This window comes from Strigops habroptila, chromosome 7 (assembly GCF_004027225.2).
Source record: "Strigops habroptila isolate Jane chromosome 7, bStrHab1.2.pri, whole genome shotgun sequence".
Lineage (NCBI taxonomy): Eukaryota > Metazoa > Chordata > Aves > Psittaciformes > Psittacidae > Strigops > Strigops habroptila.
This window is the reverse complement of record NC_044283.2, coordinates 16,941,449-16,966,326: the sequence shown is the minus strand read 5'-3', so window position 1 is coordinate 16,966,326 and position 24,878 is coordinate 16,941,449.

Here is a 24,878-nt window from a genome sequence, read left to right as displayed (position 1 = left end):
ACCCTCAAAATGAAACAAATATTAAGATATTATCAGTTTGCAGAAATTAAAAGTTTAAATGTAAACTTCTAAGAAAAGAGTTATCATTAAGAACCTATTGGCCATTGAAAGTTACCTATCTATACCACACAGATAAACACATTATTCATGTGTGTGAGATGCTAGAAAGACAAAAGTATTAGAATAATTACAGACAGAAAGGTGAGTTTTTTTCCCAAAGCTTCAAATTATTTTGTCTTCCATTATTACTTTACATTATTACATTATTACTTTAACTATACATGAAAGAAGCGGAAACATTATACTTCCAACACATAATAAATAGTCAGTATTCTAAAGAAAAATTACTTTTGGCATTTTGGGCAAAACTACAAGCACATTCCATAGTATTGAATCAAAGCTCTTATCATATGATTCACTAAAAATGGGAATGAACAAACACTGTATTCGGAAAAAATATTTACAGTTTCTATGTTCCTAAGATTTCAGCAGTAATAAAGGTCTTCTGTATTAAAAAAAAAAAAATAAAAAAAAAATTGCTTTGTATAAATGAAAATATCTATATAGTCTTCACAGGAATCCATAAGATCTTATTCCCAATTCAGTAGGTAAAAAACTAATTTACGACAGTCATATTATTTTTTGACTGATCATTTATGACCTCCATATACTGAAAACCAACACCCTGCAGAAATATTTGTTAACATACTGGCCCAGATCCTCTGGTACACCTGTTCACTGAATAGCTCAGAATTATGTATACCGCTCTTCCTTTTTGCTCCACTTCTCCCGCTTTCATGTGTGAAGATCTGAAAGCCACATAAAATTTGAAGGATCAACTTATTGCCCTAAAGACCTTTTACACAGATCTCAAATAGCTATGGACTTTTCTCCCCTTTCTCAGTTTACTGTGGGAGGTGGCTTTAAGGTCTTTTTAAACACTTCTGTTTTCTGGAAGATCAGCCTTAACACAGTAAGACAAATTGTAAAGTCAAATTCTAGCAGTGAGGCAAAATTCCTGATTGCCAGAAAACTTGCAGAAGTCTCAAGAGAGGTTCTGAAGGAATCAGAAAGGGATACGACAATGTTTACACTCTAGCTACTTGAATTTGTTATGCAACAGACAGTAAGTCAACTCCAAGTCTACATACACAGTCTCCAAAAAAGGCTAGAAGAAAATATGCTTACATAGTTCTTTGTCAGGATAATACAATGACTTCTATACTGTTTGCAGAGTTATCAGAGAACCTCAATATCATCGTGAAATTAGTATCAAAAGACAGCATCATTAGGTCTGGTACTACAATAAATTACATATAAATTAGCAGTTTGCCAGTGAGTATTTCTTAATTATTCCACTGAATGATGAAATTATATATAAAACGCCCAACTTTCTAGGCAGCTTAGAAACCTCTGTTTTGATATTTTAAACAGACCACTAGCATTAGGTCTACCCCAATGTCTCTGCCACTGATTATCTCAATAGCCGAATGCCTGCTAACAAGGCAAATGAAGGAGAAATGTTATGGTATGGAGGAGGTTTTTCCAAACTCCCAAGGAAAGCACACAAGAAGTAATGCCTGAAAAAGACATTGGAATATGATAATTTCTTGGCAGTCTAGAGGGAAGGTCACTTCAGAAGGGCCATGCAGGACAACAAAATGGAATATTGCAATGAAGTATTCTAATGGCACTGAGGATCTTCACCATCACTTTGCTGGTAAGTTCAACGGAACTATAAAATTTAAAAATTTAAACTATCTATCTGTTTTCTTAACGACTTCAGATTTTCAGATAAATCCTCACTTATATTTATCTTATTTCACAGTATCTATATTGACCTGTAAAGATAAGGGGTAAATGTGGTATGGTGGCAAAAACCACCGTATCAGAAAAACTATGGCAGCTTTCCTCCAGGAGACACTGAAGTATTCATTTTTTTAGTCTTTCTTTTTTAGCCCTGTATCTTTTTCTCCCATATAGGAGAACACAGTCCTCCTGATAAGGAAGAGCTGTTGGAGGGCTGATAAGCTGTAAAAAGATAAAATATATCCAAGGAACTCAGCTTCAAAGCTAGGGTTTTAAGGCCTAGAATGATAAATTTTGATCACACTTCAGCACAGGTAAGATTTTAGATCAAACAACGTACATAGAGTCGCACTACTGTTAGGCCAATAACAGTGCTGAGCTCCACTGTACCATGTTTATGAATGATTATTATTTTTAAATATAGAAAAAATTTCTTTCTGGTTATCCACAAACTCAGCAAACTACCCTATCTATTGTCCTTCAATAACTTGCTTTCAATGCATTGCATGAAGGAAGGAAAGCAGGAGCTAGTAAAGATGGAAGAAATTTCTTCAGTAACTCTTGACCTTCAGTATCAAGCATTATGTTCACACCCTATATTTGAATGTACTGATAAATTCTTTACAACTCCAACTGGATTTAGTTCTGTAGATAGAAAATTGCTGACCATTTAAATTCCAGTGAAATACGTTTATATTAAAAAAAAACTGCTATTTTTTCTGAGTTATGCTGCTAAAATACAACATGGATAATTGTCTTTGTCCTGGTCCCTAGTAATAGCAAGGTTTGCAGACTGATTTTCTGCGTATACTTTGTACAGTGCCTGCATTGCCCTCAGCAATGGCACAGGGAATGCTGGGCACTTAAATCATCACAGAAATTGTGAAACTGAATGGTGACTTCGATACCTGAAAAGTGGGGGGGGGGGGGGTATCTCCACGAGATAAAAGAGTGTCCAGATGTTTCAGACTTGGTCTGTAGGAATTTTCCAATAAGGACATTGGAAATGTCTCTGCTGTTAGTAATGACTGTTGGAGAATGTTTGTCTATGGGTGGACAAAGTGACTGTTACGGTATTGAGAGGCAGTTTGAAGACCAGGGGAAGAACACTTCCATTTATGTAAATATTAATTCACTTACATAATTAATAGGAAATTAAGCAGAATATTCTGAAGAAATGAAAGTGAAAGACAGTCACATACACTATCTTCCTGAGTCCGAGTAAAATAACCAATTCATTCTGGGGAAAAAAAGAAAATAAAAGACAAAAAAAAAAAAATCAATTCTATCTTTGTCAAAACCAGGAAATACAGATTTCCAGGTACATAATTACTTCACATTAAACACATGTATTTCTCCTTGAAGTCCTAAGTATACTGGAATATGCCGAGGTTTGCAATATTACACCAGAAAATTTTGTTTCTCTGACTACATGTGTGTTGATTTGCTTATATTAATAATAATCTTTCCTATAGGTGGCCTAGAGGACAAGGAAACAGAACAGCAATAAGTCTCCAAACCATTTAAATAATGTAAATTGTGAGAACATAAACACATCTTCTCTGAAACAGTAATAAAATCGTATGTTTGTATTTGCTTCATTGGATTAAAATAGCACCCTGAAGTGAAGAACCTTAATTTGGCATCTGGTTAAGTATAATTACTTGGAAATACATTTCTTATACAATTAAATCCAGCTTTTGGTATAATTACAACAATTATTATAAAATTATGTCCTTTGGCTGTATTTCCAAATCAACACTTCCAGCATCATACCTCAGATCTTAATTTTGTGCCTCCAAAGATTTGGAGAAAATGCAGAAATAACATCATCTAGTTCTAGCAGCAGCAAAACAAAACTTAAATTCAAACACGCAAGTATTGAAGTTAAGGGCTGTCAGTACAACTATATATACCATGGGTACGCTTGTAATACAGTTCACCATCACACAAAATAATGTGTTCCTCACATTTTGTCATCAGAAAATAAAATTATTCGAATACCTTATTCATAAAACAACAGAAGACATGAATTAAAAAAAAAATACAGTTGTGGAATAGGTTTCAAAAAATTTCATTAAATTGTTGCTAGTAAAAAAGCAACTTTCAGAAATTAAAATTTTTGTGCAAATGTGGAAAGTACAAAAAAGTGAAAATACAAAGCCATAGGAAAAAAAAAAAAAAATGGCTAAAAAGGATTTTACAGAACTTTTAGTGAAGATATAAAAGCTAATAATAAGATTTTTTCAACATCAAGAGCAGGCAGTCAACCAAAGAATCTGTAGGACCAATAGATGATTGAGGAGCTGTAAAAGAAGATAAAGCCAAAGCTGAACAGTTAAATTAGTTCTTCATATTGATGTTCTCTATAGATGAGATTAGACTGGTTTCCACATAGGAACCTTTTTTATAGAGAGAGAATTGTAGGAATTGCCTGCAATTGGACTCTCAGACAAAAAATTCTTGGAACAAATCAATAAAATGAAGAGTAACAAATCAACACAACGGCATTTTGTAGGTTGTGTCAAGTCAAAGTCAAATATGAACTTGCTGGATGATTAATACTACTGAAAATGGTCTCAGTGCTGGGAAAACCAATGGTAACAAAAGCCAGTCCTACTGTCAGGTTTCAGCTGCAGTAAAAGACAACACGCATGAGTAAATCTGACTTCTTTATCAGGAAAAAAAAACCAAAAAAAAACAAAAAAAAAAATGGAAATTAAATTTAAAAAAATTGGTAGACCAAGACAAAAATATGCTACAATGAGAAAAGTTAACTCAGCTTTTGTAGTGTATCGCTCTGCCTCACAAACCTATTGAAGCTCTTTAAAAAATTCAAGAGCATAATAGCATGGGAGATGTGGCTGACATAATGTGCCTGAATTTTCAAAAAGCTTTTAACGAAGCTCCTCACCAAGGGATCTTATAGGCAGTAAGTTATTTGGAATAATAGGAAAAATATTCCCCAAGATTCTTGATTTGTTAAAGGACAGGAAATAAAGGATAATAATTAAAAAGAAAAAAAAAAAATATATATATATACACACACATATATATATTCTTCTGTGAAGGCAGTTTTCCAGAAAAGCCCAATGAGGATGTGGATATCTCTTCTATTCAGAGTTTATATGCAGGATCCAAGGATGCTGATAAAGAGATGACAAATTTTGCTGACAATGCTAAATTATTTAGGGTTATGAATACAAAAGCCAGCTGCAACAAGCCATAGCAGGTTATCATGAGTGTGCAGACAAGAATATATCTGACGAATATCAACATCTAGTAATACAAACCAACTATTACTATATAGAGACAAATTTCTCCATATCCTCTCAAAACAGAGTTTCAGGAATATTTGTTAACACATCTATACAAGCTCAATACTCATGAGAGATCCTGGAAACAACAGAACGGTAGGCATAGTTGGAAAAGGAATGCAGAATAAATCTTTTTGAATCTTGAATGCATTTCTACTTCCCTACATCTGAAAATGGACTCTAGAGAAGTAGAGAAGATACAGAACAGTATACTTAGAATGACAGAAAGCTGTTATTTTAATGAGAGATGGAGAAAAAAAACCACAAAACCCTAGGCAGAAAAGAAACGTGAATGAGATTAATATGGTGAAATCCTATAAAATATTGACTGAAATAAAGAAAGTACACAGAGAACGGTTCCCTAGTTCCCACCATGCAGGAATTTAGGAGACTTAGTTATCAAGTGGCAGGCTTAAAGCAAACAAAAGGGAACACTTTTCACACAGCACATAATTAAACTGTAGAACTCATAGCTACAGGATATGGAGATGTCAAAAGCTTAGGTGGGTTAACAAGCAATTAGAAAAGCTTCTGGAAGAAAAATATTCATCAAAGGCTATCATATAACACATGCACAAAAAAAGGGTTCCCGCTCCCAGAGTCCCAGAGCTATGGTTTGACAGAAGTTAAGAGCAATAGCAGAAAAAGTTTTACTTTCTACTTGCCTTGTTGTGTGTTCTCTCCTAAAGCCAGAATACTGATCTACTTAAATCTTTGTACATGTTCTTACATTTGTGCTCATCACTTCATTTCACAAGAGGCTTATATTTGAGATAATCACCTGATTAGAAGTAAACTTACTAAAATAAGGGCAATGATTACTCTGCAAATGCTTTTTTCCTATAGATGCGTGGTGAAGCAGTCTTTTACCCAAATTAAATGTCTATCCTAATTTGCAGGGAACACCACTATCATTTGTGGCAGGTTCAAGACAGCTTTACCTAACAATCTGTATCAAATAAGGTTTATTGGCCCTGTAGCCTGTAATCTGCATTTTTCTGTAGTCTGCTTCCAGGTGCATCTCCAGACACTGACACCTTGTTTTACAGTGAAGCAGTTTATATCAGTCTGGGAACTCCACCTGATAAACTGGAGTTTAAACAAAGACAGCTGCTCTGAGGGAGCAGCCCCTAACTCCTGAAGAACTTTCGGGAATACTGTATTCAAGTGCTTTCTGAGATGACAGTAAAAAATTGAGCCCTATTAGGATCTTATTAGGTATTTCTCTCCTGAGCTCAATGAATTGTTATTTTTGCATTAAAAAGTAAATCCATAAAGCTCTACAGCTGGCCTCTAAAAAACCAGTTAATGTCACCTGGTATTAGGTTTCCACAGATTTCCCAAGAGAGGTTACAGTTAATGAAATTCACAGTTAATTTACATACATTTCACAAAAGACCACATTTGGTATGAATTTCAAAACACTTTATCAGTACTTGTTTAGCAACAAACATTATGCAAGAGTATGATTCCTAAGGTTTTTGTCAGATGTTAGACCAAAGGTATCTTACACCAGAGCAGCATTACATAACATGGGCTAGTATTCAGTTGATATAAATCAGGAATAATTAACATTACTGAACTACACCATTTGCACTTAAAGAGGATGCAATTCACTGTTCTTAGCCTGACAATACACATTAAAATTCATCCTCTTATATTTGATCACGTGATCAGTAAAGGTATTGTTACCCAGATGCTTTGAGGCTATTTCTTCCCAGAGGATATCATAACATGTCTTGCTCGAGTAGCACAGCAGAGCTCTTAAATCAATACAAACCTGACAATGTGGGACATTTGAAGGAAGCTTCTTTTCCAAGCAGCACTGAGGCACTGACTAGAAATAAAACTCAGGTTGCTTGCCTGATTTTTCTCGAGTGAATGATTTCGGGAAATCTAGTCTTTGCAGACTGCCTATTTAGCAATACACACAAAGAGCACACTGCAGCTCTGCCCTATTATCTATGCTGATCTGAAAACTGTTTCCAGTGCCACTGTAAGATGCTTTAAGTTGCTAAGACTTTCTGAAATGCACTGGTATTAATTTCTTTACAATCTTGACTCTTTTTTCTTCATTTAATTGCTTCTATGCACTCCAGAAATAAACCATTATCTATGTCAATTCTTGATTTTCTGGACTTTGTGCACTGACGTCCAAAGAGGCATATCGGTGCTCTCTTAATTTCAAGACTCTGCTACTAAGTGGACAGAAGGGCAAATAATGCAGAGTGCATACCTCTCTAAAGCAACTGTATTTTAAGCAATGAAATTATACATGAATAAATGACATGTGAGTGAAACCCACGGCCATCTTTGCTAGTCAGCTTCTCATTATAGTGGTGAAGATAAAAAATTCTTGCAAATCTTTACTAGAACAGCTGCAACCTATATTGATAGATTGCCAAGAGCAGGGTTGAATGCAGAGAGATAGCAGTTTGCATAATTTATGTATGCCAGTTTGTTTATTCATGTGAATGTATCAGAAGCTACAACTTCTATGCATCATCTCCAGAATGTGATGTCTTTAAGAAGCAACTTGTGTCTTTTAAAACCAAACAGCATAATGACAGCAGCAAAAAGTACAAATGAAAAATAGTTGCTATCAATCTCCAGTTGAGCCAGATCTTTGCTAGTACACATGAACAGCAGGGACCACTGACACAGTGAAAGCTGTCCTGAACTCATGTAAACAGAAATGGACTCAGAGCAACTTCTACTACCACAATAAACTCCAAAAAGAAAGTCTGAGTCATGCCATATGTCACAGAAATTCCTTCTACTCAGAGGTATTAACCTGGCCCTGCTGAAACTGAAAATCTACTTAGAGATTAAATTCTTCTACACTTGAGTATGATAGCAAATGATTTTCACAATCAGAATGAAAGGGTCTGTTGGCAGCCAGGCCCTATCCATTAATTTCTCCCAATCATTGTTTCTGTTGACTATCCCTACCTATTAAAGAAAGATGCCAATACTGTAAATGTTCTGGATTAGTTATATTGATTACCATCGGTAGGAAAAAGGCAGAAATCTCATTTTATCTAGCCTTATGTTATCAAAACAAAACCAGGAGCAGAACCTCAGCAGGTTGTGTCTGTCATACCTCCAATGAATTAATGCTAATTTATTAATGTTTCCCAAGGTTTTTTTCTCTATAGAATTGCAGCATCTAAATTCTCAAAAAACATTCAATTCTATGCACATGTGAATATTATTTTTTATCAAATTTAGGTTGCATTTGAAGTTACTATGTGCATTAAAAAAAATTTAAAGTAATTATTATTCTTACTATAAATTATTTATACATGTCTCACAGATATAGACAAAATGAACATCATTACATTCAGATTTACATCTAAGAATCAGTCCAGCTGGAAGCCAACAGGTTTTTATACAACATCAGGGATCTGTTGATCACACATAACACCCTTAGTTTTGATCCTGCAAATGGTCATTCAAGTACATTTTCCTATTGATAAGCTGTACTTTCAAAGTGCTACATATCACGAAAAATTAAACCAAATGAGTGTGATAAAGGTGTCAGTGAAGAATAAGAAAAGGGAATAAAAAAATACTATGTCTTAGAACAGGTTGGATATTCCAGTAAGAACACCTCAGTCTTGACAGAGTGCTCTTTCTACGAAGACCACTCTCTGTTTTCTGTTAGACAGTCATCTGATTTGTTATTCAATGTAGGACTCTCTTCAACCTGCCAACTGAAGTCAGAATTTCCTTGGGAACAGCAGCAGATTCATGGGCAATTCAGCAAGCACCAGAGCCAGTAAGTGAACCCCCCTTAGAAGAGCACCAGACAAAGCAGTGCAGCGACTGCCTGTTGATCTCTATTTCTTACTGGACATCTCTCCTTTACTTTCATTTCCATAACATGGAAATAGGTATCACAGATATGAGCTGTCTACAAATAACCTGCAGTATGATTACTACATATGGCAAAATTTCTATGAAGTCTTACTGAACACCAAATATCCTAGGGAAAACAGTTTAATTATTTCAGATACTGCCTTCCCTAACTTGCACCTTCCTCTACAAGCCCTTCAGACATATAAGTGACATATAAAGTATCATAAAACAGAGAAAAAAAAATCTCCATAATTAAAATACTGAGAACTTTCTGCTACCTGCTCTAGTTCCTGTATGTTGCTATGCCACCTCACAGAAAGCCTGCATCTAAAGTAAGTAGAAAGAATATTGTCTGTAATTCTGACTATTTGCAATCATGAACGATTTTGGGCTGTTTGGTTCATTAGCTGTTTGTCTTCCCTCTTTTTCTCCTTTGGCATGCAGGGCAATTCTTAGGCTGAAACTTGCACTGAGGATATGCAGAACCTGAACTGTATCACAGTGGGTTAAGTTCAAGATATCCAGCAAGGTAAAGATAGCCAAGCTAGCAAGGAGATGAGAATTTCACAAGCAGTGCACAAAAACACAGTAATAGCAATGTTCTTAGCAGAGTGCTCATAGAGAGCTCACTTGTAGGCTGCAGACAAATATCTAGCAAAGAGCAGTGACAACTGAAGATATTAGCAACCCTAAGAGTTTCTTCCTGTCTCTTCCCAAGAGGCTGCCAATTCTGCAGCTTGTTGGCAGAATGGGTCATATAAGAACTCCATATGGAGTCATGGTAGCATTAATCAGCTGATGAAGGCAGTTTGAAAAGAGAACCGATTTTGCCTGAAGGGGATAAGGCAAAGCTCTCAGACTCCTTTGTCTGGCAGAACTGTGGGAATGGCAACTTCCAGCTGGTGGATTATAGGTTTGGAGAGCTGAGCATAGTAACATCCTCATTCAGCACTGCTAGATCTAGAAGAAATCTCGTGACCCTATTTAGATTAGATGGTCTAAATTATTTAGAAGCTTTATTTTTTTTCCACCACAAAGTCACGAGAAAAAAAATAATCCTGTGAATGATTCAAAAATAAAAGTATATCAGTTTTTATTTAAGCATATGTTAATGGGGGAGGAAATATGTTTGGACGTGTGCCTTTTTGCCCCTTCATGATATGAAAAGAAAGCTTGAAGACTTTTTTCTTTCTCTCTTCTTTTAAGACAAGAAAATTCAGTCTGCCTGTAGAATATTCTGTAACTAGAAGAAGTAGTAAAACAACAATTTCGCGGAAGTCAGGAATGTGACCAGAGAACAGAAGGCATTTTCAGTGCAAAAGCCAGTATTTTAATATTTTTTAATAAAAATATTTATTAAAGCTTAAAAATTTCTCCTCTTTAAGAATCATCTGAAGACACACAACAGGTTAAAGCTTTCATAAAAGCTTCTAGCAAAATTGGGCAAGATTTTCCATATTACCATTAACTGTATGTAAGATAGCAAAAAGTCATTAAAAAAAAAAAAAAAGACGTCTATTTCCACGAATTCTTTGTAAATCACACGGACTTAATCTCTTGTTTTTATCCCAGATCTCCTTCATTACCCAGCCTCTACAATAAATGCCAAAACATACTAAGGAATTTGCTTAATATCATTTGGCCTGTGTCTGTTATCACATTATAAAACTAAAGTATCTTAGGAAAAACAGGTTCTTTTAGAATAGTACAAGTTGTACTAATCCTAAAGTTATTTTATACTTAACCTTCAAGGCACCATGCTCTAGGATATAAACCAATCATCGCTGACAGAGATTAACAAGAAATTTCCTCTATGGGCAGAATATTTCTTAAGTGCTCACTGCAGGGTTTCTTGCACTTTCCTCTAAAGCATCTGGTAATGACCATTGTCAGCTGGAATAATAGCATAAGAAAACTATTACTCTGATCTGGAATGGCTCCTCTTGTATGCTAAAGCTTTTGTCCCTGATCTTCCTGTACCTTGTCCCTGCAGTTCAAAAGAGGCAATGTAGGTATCTTTACACTTATTATCAGCTAACTAGTGAATCTTTCTTTTATCCTTGCACACTGTGGTAGAAATGCAGCAATTTCCATCACAGAGAATCATAACTCCTGTTAGCTACCACATGCAAGCTCGGGCTATTCTTCCGAACAGGCTTTTGGAAATAGTGTTTCTGAAATGTTTACTGTTCCCAGAAAGAAGGTGTTAATGTAGATATTTCTTTCATAAAGAGAACAGAAGCAAATAAACAAGGTTAATAAGAACGACCTACACAGGGTCATAAAGTTTTGATTTCCACATGTCAAATTAAATAAAGCACACCCTTCAGCAGATACCCGAATCAAGAATTAGCATTCTTTTAAAACAGTTGTCCATACCATTAGTTTCCTTACAAATTAACTAGTTCCTTGAGGAACAGCTCACATTAGCTCATTTTTTATGACTAACCACATTTTGGATCAGCAGTGACAGAGTGCACAGAGAAAACGAGAGATGCTAATTTAATATATCTCCATGTCTTGTTTTCTGATTCTGATTTAAAGCCTGAGGAGTGAGGAAAACTGCAATTCAAAGGTATCTTATACACATACTTAGACATGTACATAGACGTGTTTATGACTATTTCCGAATATAGTTTCATATTTCTGTGACTGAAAGAAATAGTCTTACGTCACAAAAGACCACATTTGATAAAAGATATTAAGCAAAATCTTTTTCTTACCTGTTGCAACTCAGTTCCTAGATTACTGATGATTCTTAACATGTATCAGTTACGGAAATTCCTATACTAAAATATTACAGCAATATAGTTTTTAGAAACCATGAAAAATGATGAAGATTAATTCATCAGTCACAGTCCAATGAGTTTGTTGTTCTGATTGCATGCAGGCCCTGAGGGGGTTTTTAAGAGACCTGTCTGGGGAAACTAACTTATTTTGCATTCTTAGTACTATGAAAAAACCAGTATCTTAGATACTGCTGTGATAAACACTGGCATCTATAGGGGAACTAACACTGCCTCTGACAAACAACTGAAACTAATGATGATATTACAATGTGAGTACAAAAAAGATCAGTCAGCAGTGCCTAGAAGAGAACTCAGCTGTGCTTTGTGCTCCCTGGCACTGATTTGCTAGCTAAGCGCTAATGGAAACCCCATTTTCACAGGAAGAACTAACAGGGCAAAATGATACGACTTTTTTAGTGAAGTTCTGAGTCCAGCATCATTGTCTGGGTTTAAAAAGCTGAGCTAAGATTTTAGTATAGTTGGGTCTTTCCTTGCATATATGCTGGGTTCCAATGACAGGTAAGAATCATGAAGGTAGTATAAATGCACAGCTTTTTCCTAGGTCCCTTTTTGTACCTTCCCCAAATGCATGAAGTTTTGCACATATGAACCATAAAATAAAATGAACTGTAAAGGGCAGAGCCAAAAGCAAATATTGCCACTTTCCTAACACCCAACCCACTGTATTAAAAATATTAACCCTGCGGAGTTATTATATGGTGTAAATTCTTAAAGTTCGTTACTATAGAACTCTCCAGACAATGGATTTTCAAAGTCATTTCTCTGTACTGTTTATTGTATAACTGTGTGTGTTTCCTCCTTGCAAGGGGAAATATACCCCCTGTGTTCACAGAAAAAATATTTTCTTCCTCCTATATCAGTGTGTTAGCACTTGTAGTTATTTTTTAAGTTAAACATGAGGCAGGAAGATTTCTGTTTGTTCTAAAAATGGACTTGGAGAGGTTTCAAAAATCCTTTGGCCTAAATTCATTGGGTGTCAATGGCAAAACTCATTGATGTCAAAAACAGCTTTAAGTGATACAGTTAAAAAAAGAGAAAAGCCTATGAGTCAGGTCACAAAAATTTCACTGCCTTTAAAATAATTAATTTGAAAAATCATAAATATGTGGAATTTTTGGCTTGTGCCTTAGCTCACTCATCAATCTGCTTTCCAAGTGTTTCCTCCATAGACCTCAGGGCTAGAAAAATTTATTTTAAATGAAAACTGAGATTTCTGCCTGTTTGTGTAAACCAAGGAGATGAGTCATAATGGAGACACATGATATTATGATTCCCATCCCAAAAAACTATACAAATTGCCAACCTTGCTTCCCTGGTCACTGAGGTCACCCAACACTAAGCCTTCTTAAAAATCCCGCCTTGATGAACTATGCTCTGAAAGAGATGTTTTGAAAAGTAACAAACAAAAGTATCTATCTTGGATTCTCTACTATAAAAAAGGAAAGGTCCAGCCACATGTGAAAACAGAAGTTCTTTAATCTCAATCAAACTGTCTGCAGGACAGCATCCAGGGGCAATATTTTGATCAATATTTTGTGTGAATTTTAGGAAATTTATATGTCTTCTCCACATTTCTCAGTCTACTAAAACAACATAACCTGATGCCAATTATTTTGAAGAAATATGTGGATGTTTTAAACCAGCATTTTCAGTAGGTTAATACACGTGTCAGAAAAATGGTAGCATTACCAGTGATAAAGAGTAGAATGGACAAAAAATACACAAGACAACTGAAACACAAAACCAGCCTTCTCATAAATTCCCATGTTTTGAAAAATTAAATGGAAATTTGGACCAGAAGTGCCATATTATAGCTGTGGAAATAAACACAGTTCAGGGTAAGTTTTTTAATTCTCTGTGCTGTTCTGTTAAAAACTTCTCAGGTTTGAATGTGAATTCTGCCATCTCGTGGTCACAGTTTTTTTATACAATATTCGGCAAATGAATGTTGAATATATAAAGCTATACATAGCTTTTCAAAGACTCATTCAAAATAATTTTATGCTTTACCAGCTGTAGGATTACTTGATAAATTTGAAATATTACCTAATCATCCTAATGCCTTTCAGCTCAGTGAAATTCTGCTCAGTATGTTACCTATAAAGATTTTTTCTTTCTTGCCTGTTTATTCTGCACAGAGAGGATGTATTTTTTATCTATTTAATGTCCACTACTTGAAAGTCTTTCACTGCACTTTTTTGTCTATTCCATGAAACATGCTTCAGTTTTATATACATTTGGATATTATGTATAATTTGCTAGCATGAAGATGTAAACATCCAAGCCTGTTTATCTGTGAGGAGAAGGCTCTAGCTGGAGATACAATAAATGATAATGATTATAGCCTATGAGTTCAAATTGCAGTAAGATTTGTAAATTATAATTTACTGTTTTAATACAGTGCAGTATGTTTCAGTACTGCTCAAAGGGAACATGCACTCATAAATAAGGTCCACATGGGATGATGAACAGAAACACCTGGTAACTCTCCTGGTCCTGATCACAAGACTCCATGATAGTCTTGTGACACTTTGTTAAAATGATCACTTAAACTTCTGTGGTTAAAAGCTAGAAGTCAGTTATCACCTTTAAAATAAAGGCTTTTGAACCTGCTTAGCCACACAGAGTTCACACATCAAGTTGATGCTAGAGAAGACTGAAGATCTTTGGAACAGCAATTTTCTACTCCACTTATCCATTCTCCAAAACCCTCCTTTCCACCATCTGCTCCCCAGACACACTCACACCAACGGTACCTGCTTTCCTGACACCCAAGAATTTCTCACTCCAACAGATCCCTTTTCTCTCTCTTTAACTGCCTCTTTCTCAGCAGTTCACTTCCACCCTTTTCACGGCCTATGTCTTTCTTTCTCCATGCTCTTTATGCCTCTTTTTTACATTGACTCCCTTTGCATTTCTCCCAGATTCCTAAAATTGAGTGAATGATCAACTGCAAGTGTGAGACAGAATAAGGCATGAATTAGTGGGTGACTGAGTCAAATAAGAAAGAGACAGAACGGTAAATGAAATAAAACAATATATGTAGGTGACTGTTAGCGTGATGAGAAAAGTAAAGCAAGTAAGCAGGTGGATGAGGAATGAACAATCGTAGCTAAGCTGAAGGACAGAAGCAAAGAACAATTAAGGAACACTCTGAGGAAAAAGGACAAAGAAACAAACCTACTTGGGAAAGCTTTGATGTAAAACTTGGGAAAGTGAAGAGAGGAATTAAAAGTAACTGGAATAAAAGCCTTTAAAACACAAAAAGCCACTGGGCCCGATTAAAAATAATAGCAAAAAAAATGAGAATACAAACCATATAAATAGAAGATAAAAAAAAAGGAAACCAGAAAATGAATGATCTGTTCACTTCTTTCTTTAAAATAATTTAGTTTCTATATTAAAAGGCAGGAAACTAAAATAGAATGAGGACATGGTTCAGAAAGGTGATGAGAGAAACCCTTTCATTCCTCATCTCATAACTCAGTTTCTTATGTGCCTCCATGTCAGCCTTTCTATCTACATCCCAATAAACCCTACACCAAAGACCAAGTCCATTCTTGGTATGTATCCTCATTATTCATTTGAAAATCTGGTCACTCCATGTTCATGCTCTTTTAACCCTCCAAACTCCATTTCTTTCAGCCCGTTCCCTGGTGTTCCTTCCTCCTCGTATATCAGCCAAAATAATCAATTTTCTGTTAGGTAGATGCTGTTCTTGGATCTTTATACTCTCGTTGTTTTCCCATTGTTTTTAATGCAACTGTTAAAGGAAGAACTTACTCTGTGCTTTAAACTGACATGAAAAGAAACTGAAAAGAAAGCCCAGATAGACTTAATTTCTTTTTTTTATACCTCTATCTGTGAACAGAAGCAGCGAACAGTAAAAAGCCAGCATTATTTTTTTTCTTGCTAAATAGATATGACCTACTAAATAGATTTGGATGTACATCCCCAGACTCACATACGCATAGAGAAAATCCGGTGACTGCAAACATTTCTCTACTTTGCTACTATAGGTTATGACCAGTTATCTCCAATGGTATCATGATAACAAAGTGTCATAGGCTTCAAAACAGTCTGCACAATCCTGCCCATGACCTTTGGGTAATTATTCAATATCTGTGTAGCTACTCTGCCATCATCACTCACATTAGCTGCAAATGAGCAAATTTAGATATCTTCTGTACATGCTGCAATTACTATGTGCCTAGGACATAGTAAGGACACAATTTCCAGGCTTCTTTAAAAACAAAATCCCATTTAAGAAAGGCAAAGAATTTAATCAAATTATTATTTTAACTAGATGTTAAGACAAATTATACTAAATAACAAGCTTTGATTATAGTACACCCTAGCCGCCTAGAGGTCGTGATGGCTTTCTCTTCAATTGGACATGTGGATAGACAAACCATTCAATAAAAACCCTGTATTGGCATTGAGGGAACCGACAGAAATTTCTACCTGTAAGCTGAACTCAAAATAAAGAAAAAAAAGGCAAAAGCAAAATTTTGCTTGTTTACATGTTAGTGCAAAGTGACTGATCATGCAACACAGTCATAAAATACATTGTGGAAAATCCATTTTCTCAAATTAATTTTATAAACAGTTTCCAGAAAGATTGTTAAAAATTCCAAGCAACCTAACATCACAGTTAGCTGTAATACATACGCGAGCAATTCAGAGACTAAATATTCTTGCCATGTCAGATTATTAAAGATTAGCATTAGCACTTGTACCAAAAACAAGCTAAACTATGAATGCATGCTCAACTGAGGTAAAAATGTTGCTTTTAAATTGTGTCTTATGAGGTCATGCTGTTGAAAAACCAACTCTGAACATCATCTACTTAAGGGCATCATGTCAAGCCTATTATCTTCTAAATATGCCTATTAGAATAAATGTATTCACTTACATGCTTTAGATGTTTCAGTGGGGTGAAGAACAGATTTCAAAATAACAGTGTAAGTACATCAGCCAAACCACTTCAGAAACCTTGGAACATGTTTTGAAAGAAAATAGAGAGCTAGCAGAATCTATGAGCTAAAACATTGAATCTATACTTTCCCTTATATTAAATCAAGCCAGAAACATATCCTGGAATAGAAATGATTAAGAGAATCAGTAAAAAAAAAAATCACCTCTTTGCCAGAATAATTTTTCTAATAGGCAACTTGTCTCTTCTCTCCATTATGAAAAGTTCATGAGCGTTTAATATCTGCACATTTTGAATCATCTTTGTGGGCAAAAGTGCAACTCGCTATTTATGCAATAGTATCTAATGACAGGACATGTTGGGGAATCAGATCTAATTTAGACTGAGTAATCTTGTTCATTGCTGTCTGCTTAATATCAAAAATTGCAGCTAAGCCAGAGGTTATTATGTGTAGTTCACTGAAGAGAAAAGTGCCATTAAAATTAGGAGACATCAGTTCTTTTCCTGGCTTTGTTACTGGGTCAATCTTTGGGCTTGAGCAAGTAATTTATATATACACATATATGTATTTATATACACATATCTATGTGTGTAGGTTTAGATGTAGATGCATGTGTTTGCCCATACACAAAATGTGAATACAAAGTGTGCAAAATGTGAATACTTCTCTTTCAAATGACAAATGCTGTTAAAAAAAAAAAAAAAATCGAAATAGATTCCAAAGCACAAAGTATTTCAAGGAATATAATACACTACTGATGAGCTACCAATGTTTTTCTCACCATTCTATCCTACAGAGAGTATTGGTGCTTCAAGTCAGTACAAAATTTGTGCACTACATTATAATGAATGCTCAAAGTGCCTCAAAGGAATTGATTTATCCAACTCCTAGATATTTCACGAATTCAGAATACACTTAGGCAACAGGTAAAGAAAGCCTGTGAACTGAAGACAACACAGCTACATTTCCTTAGACATGTATCTCAGAAGCATGAAAGCTAGCACATTTTTAATTTGTTCATACCAAAGGTATAGATTTGAACAGCTTTAAGCTCTGGTCATTTGGGGTTACTTATTTTAACCATGTAAACACTATCTGAAAACTTGGTTTCATATTTTGCATTTTAGGAAGTATACCTCTGTGTGTCTGTTTACAGAAGACACCAGAAATCTTACCTTAAAATCAAGATTTCAAAGCACAGTGATTTGTTGCTTATACTTTCAATAAACAAAAACTGACACTGATTTGCATCTGAACACGGGGAAAGTTAACCAAATGTGAATCACAAGGACAAAGGGTTTTCTCGCCCACCCCCTCCCCCCACCCCCCCCACCCCCCCCACCCCCCCGGTTATATTTTTGTGGCCTTCCCTGGAGTCTATAAATAAAGCAGAACAGCGGCTCTGCTTTGGCAAGTGAAAAATCAGATTTCAAGAAGGACTCGAGATCAATAGATTGCTATTTCGTAGAGGAAGTCTGGAATATTAGTCCCAGAAGGACAATATATGTCTTTAGACAGAACTCCCAAGTTTTATTTTCTTTATACTTAAAACATTTATGCATATACATGATACTGCCAGTTTTAAAAGCATTAAATATAATACCTATCTGTATGGATTAGGAACGTGTTGGCAATGCTCTTCAGTGAAATAATACAGAGGGTTTCATATTCCTAGACAACAAAATTCCATACAAACTTTCATTTTCATCAACACCTACAGCACCAAAACAGGGAGTAGCATAATACCCATTAACCAAGTGACACAAAGAGGAGCAGAGAAATAACCATTATTCAGCCAGTTTTAGCATTCAGAGATAAAACAGAAGAAAGACAGAATCAGAACCCGCAGATTCCAGGTGCTGTGTTCAAAGTCCACATGTCACACAGCACTTTCGCATGAGATGTCTCCAGGACAAGCCTTCCTTCCACAACACCACAGGCTAATAAACCTTCTAGAATAAAAAGGAGATAAATTTCACTGAGGCATCCACACCTCTAACACTTCCAGAGGACAAGGGCTTCCATGAGATTTAGTCTTACTGCAAAGGTTTCTACTGTGAACTCCTCAGAGCGTAGCTCATGGAGAAGGAAAGTGACATAATACTTTTGTATTACTGTACTTGATTTTGCCTCTAAATGTTTTATCCTTCATGTAAAGATGTAGTTCATGACTCCCTCAGTTAAAAGAAAGAAAACAGGGAATTTTTATCTTCATTGGGGATGCTTAGAAACACTAGACAAGAAACAAAACAAGGCGGCGGCATCCATGATTGTGATGAATTAACAGGTGGTTTAAAGCATTTTTAGCGTCTCAAAATTTCAAGTTGCTGATTGCTATGTCACTGTCTCTAAGTGAAGGGGCATAAGGCTAAATGGGCTGGAAGGATTAGTAATAAGCAAGAAAAACAGCCTTTGATCTCTAGAAAATGTGTGCTCACTTCGTATCCAGATCTTTACTTGAAACTTCCTATTACCATATGGAAGGAGAGTATCTAAAGTGAATTCTGGGAGCAACCAGAAAACTAAAAATAACAATAAATATTATTTCACTTAGGTACCAACTGTGTTTTGTTGGCCTCAGTAAAGACTTCATCCAGGGGCTCTCCTCCCAGCACTGATCTATCAAGTATTGTATCTGTTGCCACTGGCTTCTGATGTATTGATGTGTAATAATATGCAAGAATGACTGGAATACTGGGTATGTATCTTTAGCCTGTGTTTTAATTAAAGTGCATTGACAATGGAATGAGTTATTATTGACATTATGATGCTGCAGTTCTGTGGGCCCTTTCACAGTACAGATGGGTCAAGCACTTCCATTGACAGACTTTTTTACGCATTCTTTACAAACACCAGAAGGGATGGGCAAAGAAAATAAACTGCAAGAGGAAGTCTGGAATTTTGCAATTATGGACAACGAATAGAGTTCTTGTACCATTAAGGCACATGTTCCGAGAAGCCCCATCATCTTGACTTGAATGCAAGCTAAATGACTAGGGTAACTGAACCTCAGGGCTTACCACAGATGACACACTGCAAGCAGATGTTGAAGTTCACTTCATAGCAGCAAAGCAAGGGTTATGCCATCATTTGATCCATGAGATGCTACAGTCAGAGCCAGTCAAAGAACAGAATCCTCTCAGACATGTTGTATAAACTTGGCAATATCTAAGGAAGGACATTGTGAAAAGAAAGATTTCTCTTCCTCATTCTGTGCCAGATGGACCTATAATTCTTTGTAGTAAACACCTCGTTCTTATATTTCTGCATATTAAATAAGCTGAGTAGAAGCCTTGTCCATTTTGTTCAGCTACTGAACCAGCCTTTTGTTTCATGAGTTCTACTTGCATTATTTATTATAATTAATTGTTACACTTCATTGATTATTGAGAAATTTAATCCAAGGACATGCATAATGCTTGAAATTCATATATCTTGGTATTACAAGGATCATAAACCTTAAATTAGGAAAGGATGGACTAATGCACATAAATTGCTCTCGTGTACTTGAGGAGAAGCATTAATTGTCTATACTAGGGTGATGGTGTATTTCTGATACCTGTCTATCTGCCACTGATGCCCTTGCTCTTAGCATAAATTAAACAGAACTGTTTATTCCCATACTTGTTATAATTATGAACCTGCCCATGCAAGAAAATCATTTCAGCATATTTATTACTCAAAAATTGGAGAACTTGCTCAAGAAGACTAGGTACAGCAAGAAGTCTAATTAAGTTCTTACTCTTAAGACAGGAAACTCTTTTATTTAATCTTCCCTTAGTAGAATAATTTGAGGAATATAAAACGATCAGCTCTATTCCACTGTTCTATTACTATATCCTCATTATAAAGCCGCCTCAGTTTCAACAGAAAACACAGAAATACTTGAGTTCTCAGTTTTTACATTCAGTATTTGGTAGCTTGGCCAAGCAGTGGTGCTGCTTACAGTGTGCAATAAACACAAAAGGAGTAACAATGCTGCTGAAACCATTTAAAGCTGTACTTATTTATGGTTGGGCTTCAGCTGAGCCTCCAGCTGCCTGCCAGCTTCCTTGAGGATTTGCAGCTGAGAAGCTAGTTGTACCTGCAGAAAAGACACAGATCTTAGGGATATGATAGTGAAGGATCACAGCTTTAAAGACAAATTATTTTTCTGAACTCACTTTTAAACTTTCCTACCCAAGATGATGTTAACTCAGCTTTTCAAGCAGGATTTTGTCTGGCTCCAGCCCTTCTAGGCAGAGCATTACATTCTTATTCTTTTTTTCTTTGGAAAATAAATTTCCCCACAGTCACTGACTTCATTTCAAAAGATGTGAGGCAGAAGCCCTAAGGAATGTAGAGGAATACCTTTTCCCAGTACTGTACTAGACCATAAAGTAGCCAAGAGACACACAGGTCGATTTCAAACATGGTTACATGTCAGTAGAGCTCTTATAGGAATATTAACTAGGCATAATGATTTTTAGAAATTTCTGCTTAGAAAAAAACAATTTTTGGAAAAAAAAAATCATTATAGCTGCTTAGTGATTTCATTAAAATTACAAAGCTTAGTTTTCCTATGAAAAGCTAACAGATTAAACAATTTGCAAAGCTATCTCCTCAAGAACTCTCCTCCAAATTAAACAGGGATCTGAGCTAATCACATCACTTCCTTCAAATAAATCCAGCTATATAAGTAAGGTTGGCAGTGTCCCTTGGATGTTAGAAAACTAACATTTTCTTCCAATAGAACACAGCAAGGGTTTGCGTGTTCATGGGTCACCTAGGAATGCCCTGCTGCAGTCCTCCTACCTAAGGACTATCTCTATTGAAAAGATCCTGATTGGTCTCAACTGCTAGGGCTTGCGAAGTTCACCATGACCTGTATCAAATCCACCTCCTAACTGGGCTGACTCAAGTAGCCTCCATTCCATGGGGCCCCAAGTGGCAGAAGATACCCCCACGGCCCCTTGCCTAGCTCAGGTACCACAGCTAGGGTGGCATCACTCCCGCAGCTTTCTGCCGGAGATAATCTGCTGATCTGATGGGAGTTCTTCCTTCTTTGACACTCTCCTCCCCCCCCTTTTTTTTTTCTGACAGGGAAAAAAGGAGGGGAGAGTGTGTCTTTCTACAGAACAAAGAGCTTCAGCAGAGTAATCTCACGTCTTTCTCTTTCAACACATGCATATGTATGTAAATATAACATTTCTACATGTATACAGATGTCTACACACACGCACAGAACACACACATACATATATATAAGCATACATCCATAGATCTATAAGCAACAGATATATAAATATCTGTTGTAGAAGAAATTCTCTCCTCTGCTCTATTACCTTAGAATCATAGAATCATAGAATAGTAAGGGTTGGAAAGGACCTTAAGATCATCTAGTTCCAACCCCCCTGCCATGGACAGGGACACCTCGCACTAAACCATGTCACCCAAGGCTCTGTCCAAACCTGGCCTTGAACACCGCCAGGGATAGAGCATTCACAACTTCCTTGGGCAACCCATTCCAGTGCCTCACCACCCTCACTGTAAAGAACTTCTTCCTTATAGCTAATCTACACTTTCCCTGTTGAAGTTTGAACCCATTACCCCTTGTCCTACAACTACAGTCCCTAAGGAAGAGTCCCTCCCCAGCATCCTTATAGATCCCCTTCAGATACTGGAAGGCTGCTATGAGGTCTCCATGCAGCCTTCTCTTCTCCAGGCTGAACAGCCCCAACTTTCTCAGCCTGTCTTCATACAGGAGGTGCTCCAGCCCTCTTATCATCCTCGTGGCCCTCCTCTGGACTTGCTCCAACAGCTCCATGTCCTTTTTATATTGAGGACACCAGAACTGTACACAGTACTCCAAGTGAGGTCTCACGAGAGCAGAGTAGAGGGGCAGGATCACCTCCTTCAACCTGCTGGTCACGCTTCTTTTGATGCAGCCCAGGATGCGGTTGGCTTTCTGGGCTGCAAGCGCACACTGCCGGCTCATGTTAAGCTTCTCATCAACCAATACCCCCAAGTCCTTCTCTGCAGGGCTGCTCTGAATCTCTTCTCCGCCCAACCTGTAGCTGTGCCTGCGATTACCCTGACCCAGGGGTAGGACCTTGCACTTGGCTTGGTTAAACTTCATAAGGTTGGCATTGGCCCACCTCACAAGCATGTCCAGGTCCCTCTGGATGGCATCCCTTCCCTCCAGCGTATCAACCTAACCACACAGCTTGGTGTCGTCGGCAAACTTGCTGAGTGCACACACAATCCCACTGTCCCTGTTGCCAACAAAGATGTTGAACAGGACAGGTCCCAACACCAAACCCTGAGGGACAACCACTCGTTACTGTTTTCCAACTGGACGTTGAGCTGTTGACCACAACTCTTTGCGTGCAGCCATCGAGCCAATTCTTCATCCACTGAGTGGTCCATCTATCAAATTGATGTCTCTCCAATTTAGAAACAAGGATGTCATGCGGGACAGTGTCGAACACTTTGCACAAGTCCAGGTAGATGACATCAACTGCTCTGCTGCTGTCCCTCAGCTCCGTAGCCCCATCATAGAAGGCCACCAAATTGGTCAGGCAGGATTTCCCCTTAGTGAAACCATGTTGGTTGTCACCAACCACCTCACTGTTTTTCATGTGCCTTAGCATGCTTTCCAGGAGAATCTGCTCCAAGATTTTGCCAGGCACAGAGGTGAGACTGACTGGTCTGTAGTTCCCCGGGTCTTCCACCTTCCCCTTCTTGAAAATGGGGGTTATATTACCCTTCTTCCAGTCATCGGGAACTTCACCCGACTGCCGTGATTTTTCAAATATGATGGACAGTGGTTTAGCAACTTCATTCCCAGCTCCTTCAGGACCCGTGGATGGATTTCATCAGGTCCCATGGACTTGTGCACGTTCAAGTTCTTAAGATGATCTCGAACCTGATCCTCTCCTGCAGTGGGCCTAAGGTCTTCATTCTCACAGTCCCTACATCCGTGTTCCAAGACTCGGGTGGTGTCGTCAGAGCATTTGCTAGTGACCACCTTCCATCTTTTTGAATACTTTTTCCCCTCTTCTGGAGCTCCATGCAAAATGTTAAAACTTCTTTGTACACAGGACTTTGCTCCCTCACTATTTACAAGAGAAAATTCTCATATTTAAGCAAATCTCCTTTTTCCAGATATCTTTTAATAAATAATTTATCAAAAAAGGGATTTCTGGGAAACATCCAATCATCTCATATTAAATGGGAAAGCTGCAAAAGCAGATTTCTTGGTTTAGACATTCCAAAGAAAGACAGGGTCAGAAGGGAGGTGACATCCTGTCTGGTTAGCTAAGCATTGAAGAAATAGAAGCTAGACTTCATACTATCTCAGGCAGTTCAGTTTCTTAGCCCCTTGAGTGCCTTTTAATATCCAACCATCTTATCATTTTTACTTACAACTTTATATATAACTCTCATTCATCACTACTAATTACAAAAATCCCAACAAGTCCTCAAGTTTCCATCATGTTACCTGCAATAATCTATTTTTCGCCTCTAAGAACTGGCTCTGGAGCTGTGCAACATAAAGAAGGAAAAGTTGTTCATCACTCTACTCCAAAAAGGCCCATGTTTGGCTTCTCAAATCTAGAAGTTCTGCCTCCCCAGTCTTAATTTCCAATATGGACAATAAGGTAAAATGCAATGTGGAAAGGACACCTCCTTTTTTTTTTTTTTAATCCCCCTACTCAGTTTCAGTTCATCTGCCCAAAAGGCAATGAGTAGAACATGTGAGATTTAAGGATGTTTCCATGGCGCAGCCATCTGTTTTATGTTTTATTCTTTTCAGAATACGATATTATATTTCAGCTTTATGTGCATTGGTTCAGATTTATAACATTTTATGTAACTGTGACCCATCATGATGAATATCACAGATGATGATAGGCTCGTTAAGCACATCTCATTTTAGTCAAACTGCAAGTGACATTTTGTTTATACGGTTCATTCCGCTAACAAATTAGATTTCAAATTGATTGCTTTCTGAAATGACTTTGTTCATCAATTTCTAGACTAGGCAATTACAAAGACTATACTAGTAATTAATAAGCCTCTGTATCAACAACATTTTTAAACTGCTTGGCAGTAATAGTGAAGTTTAAGGGAATTCAGATGTTAATTTTCAGGGTCTGTCA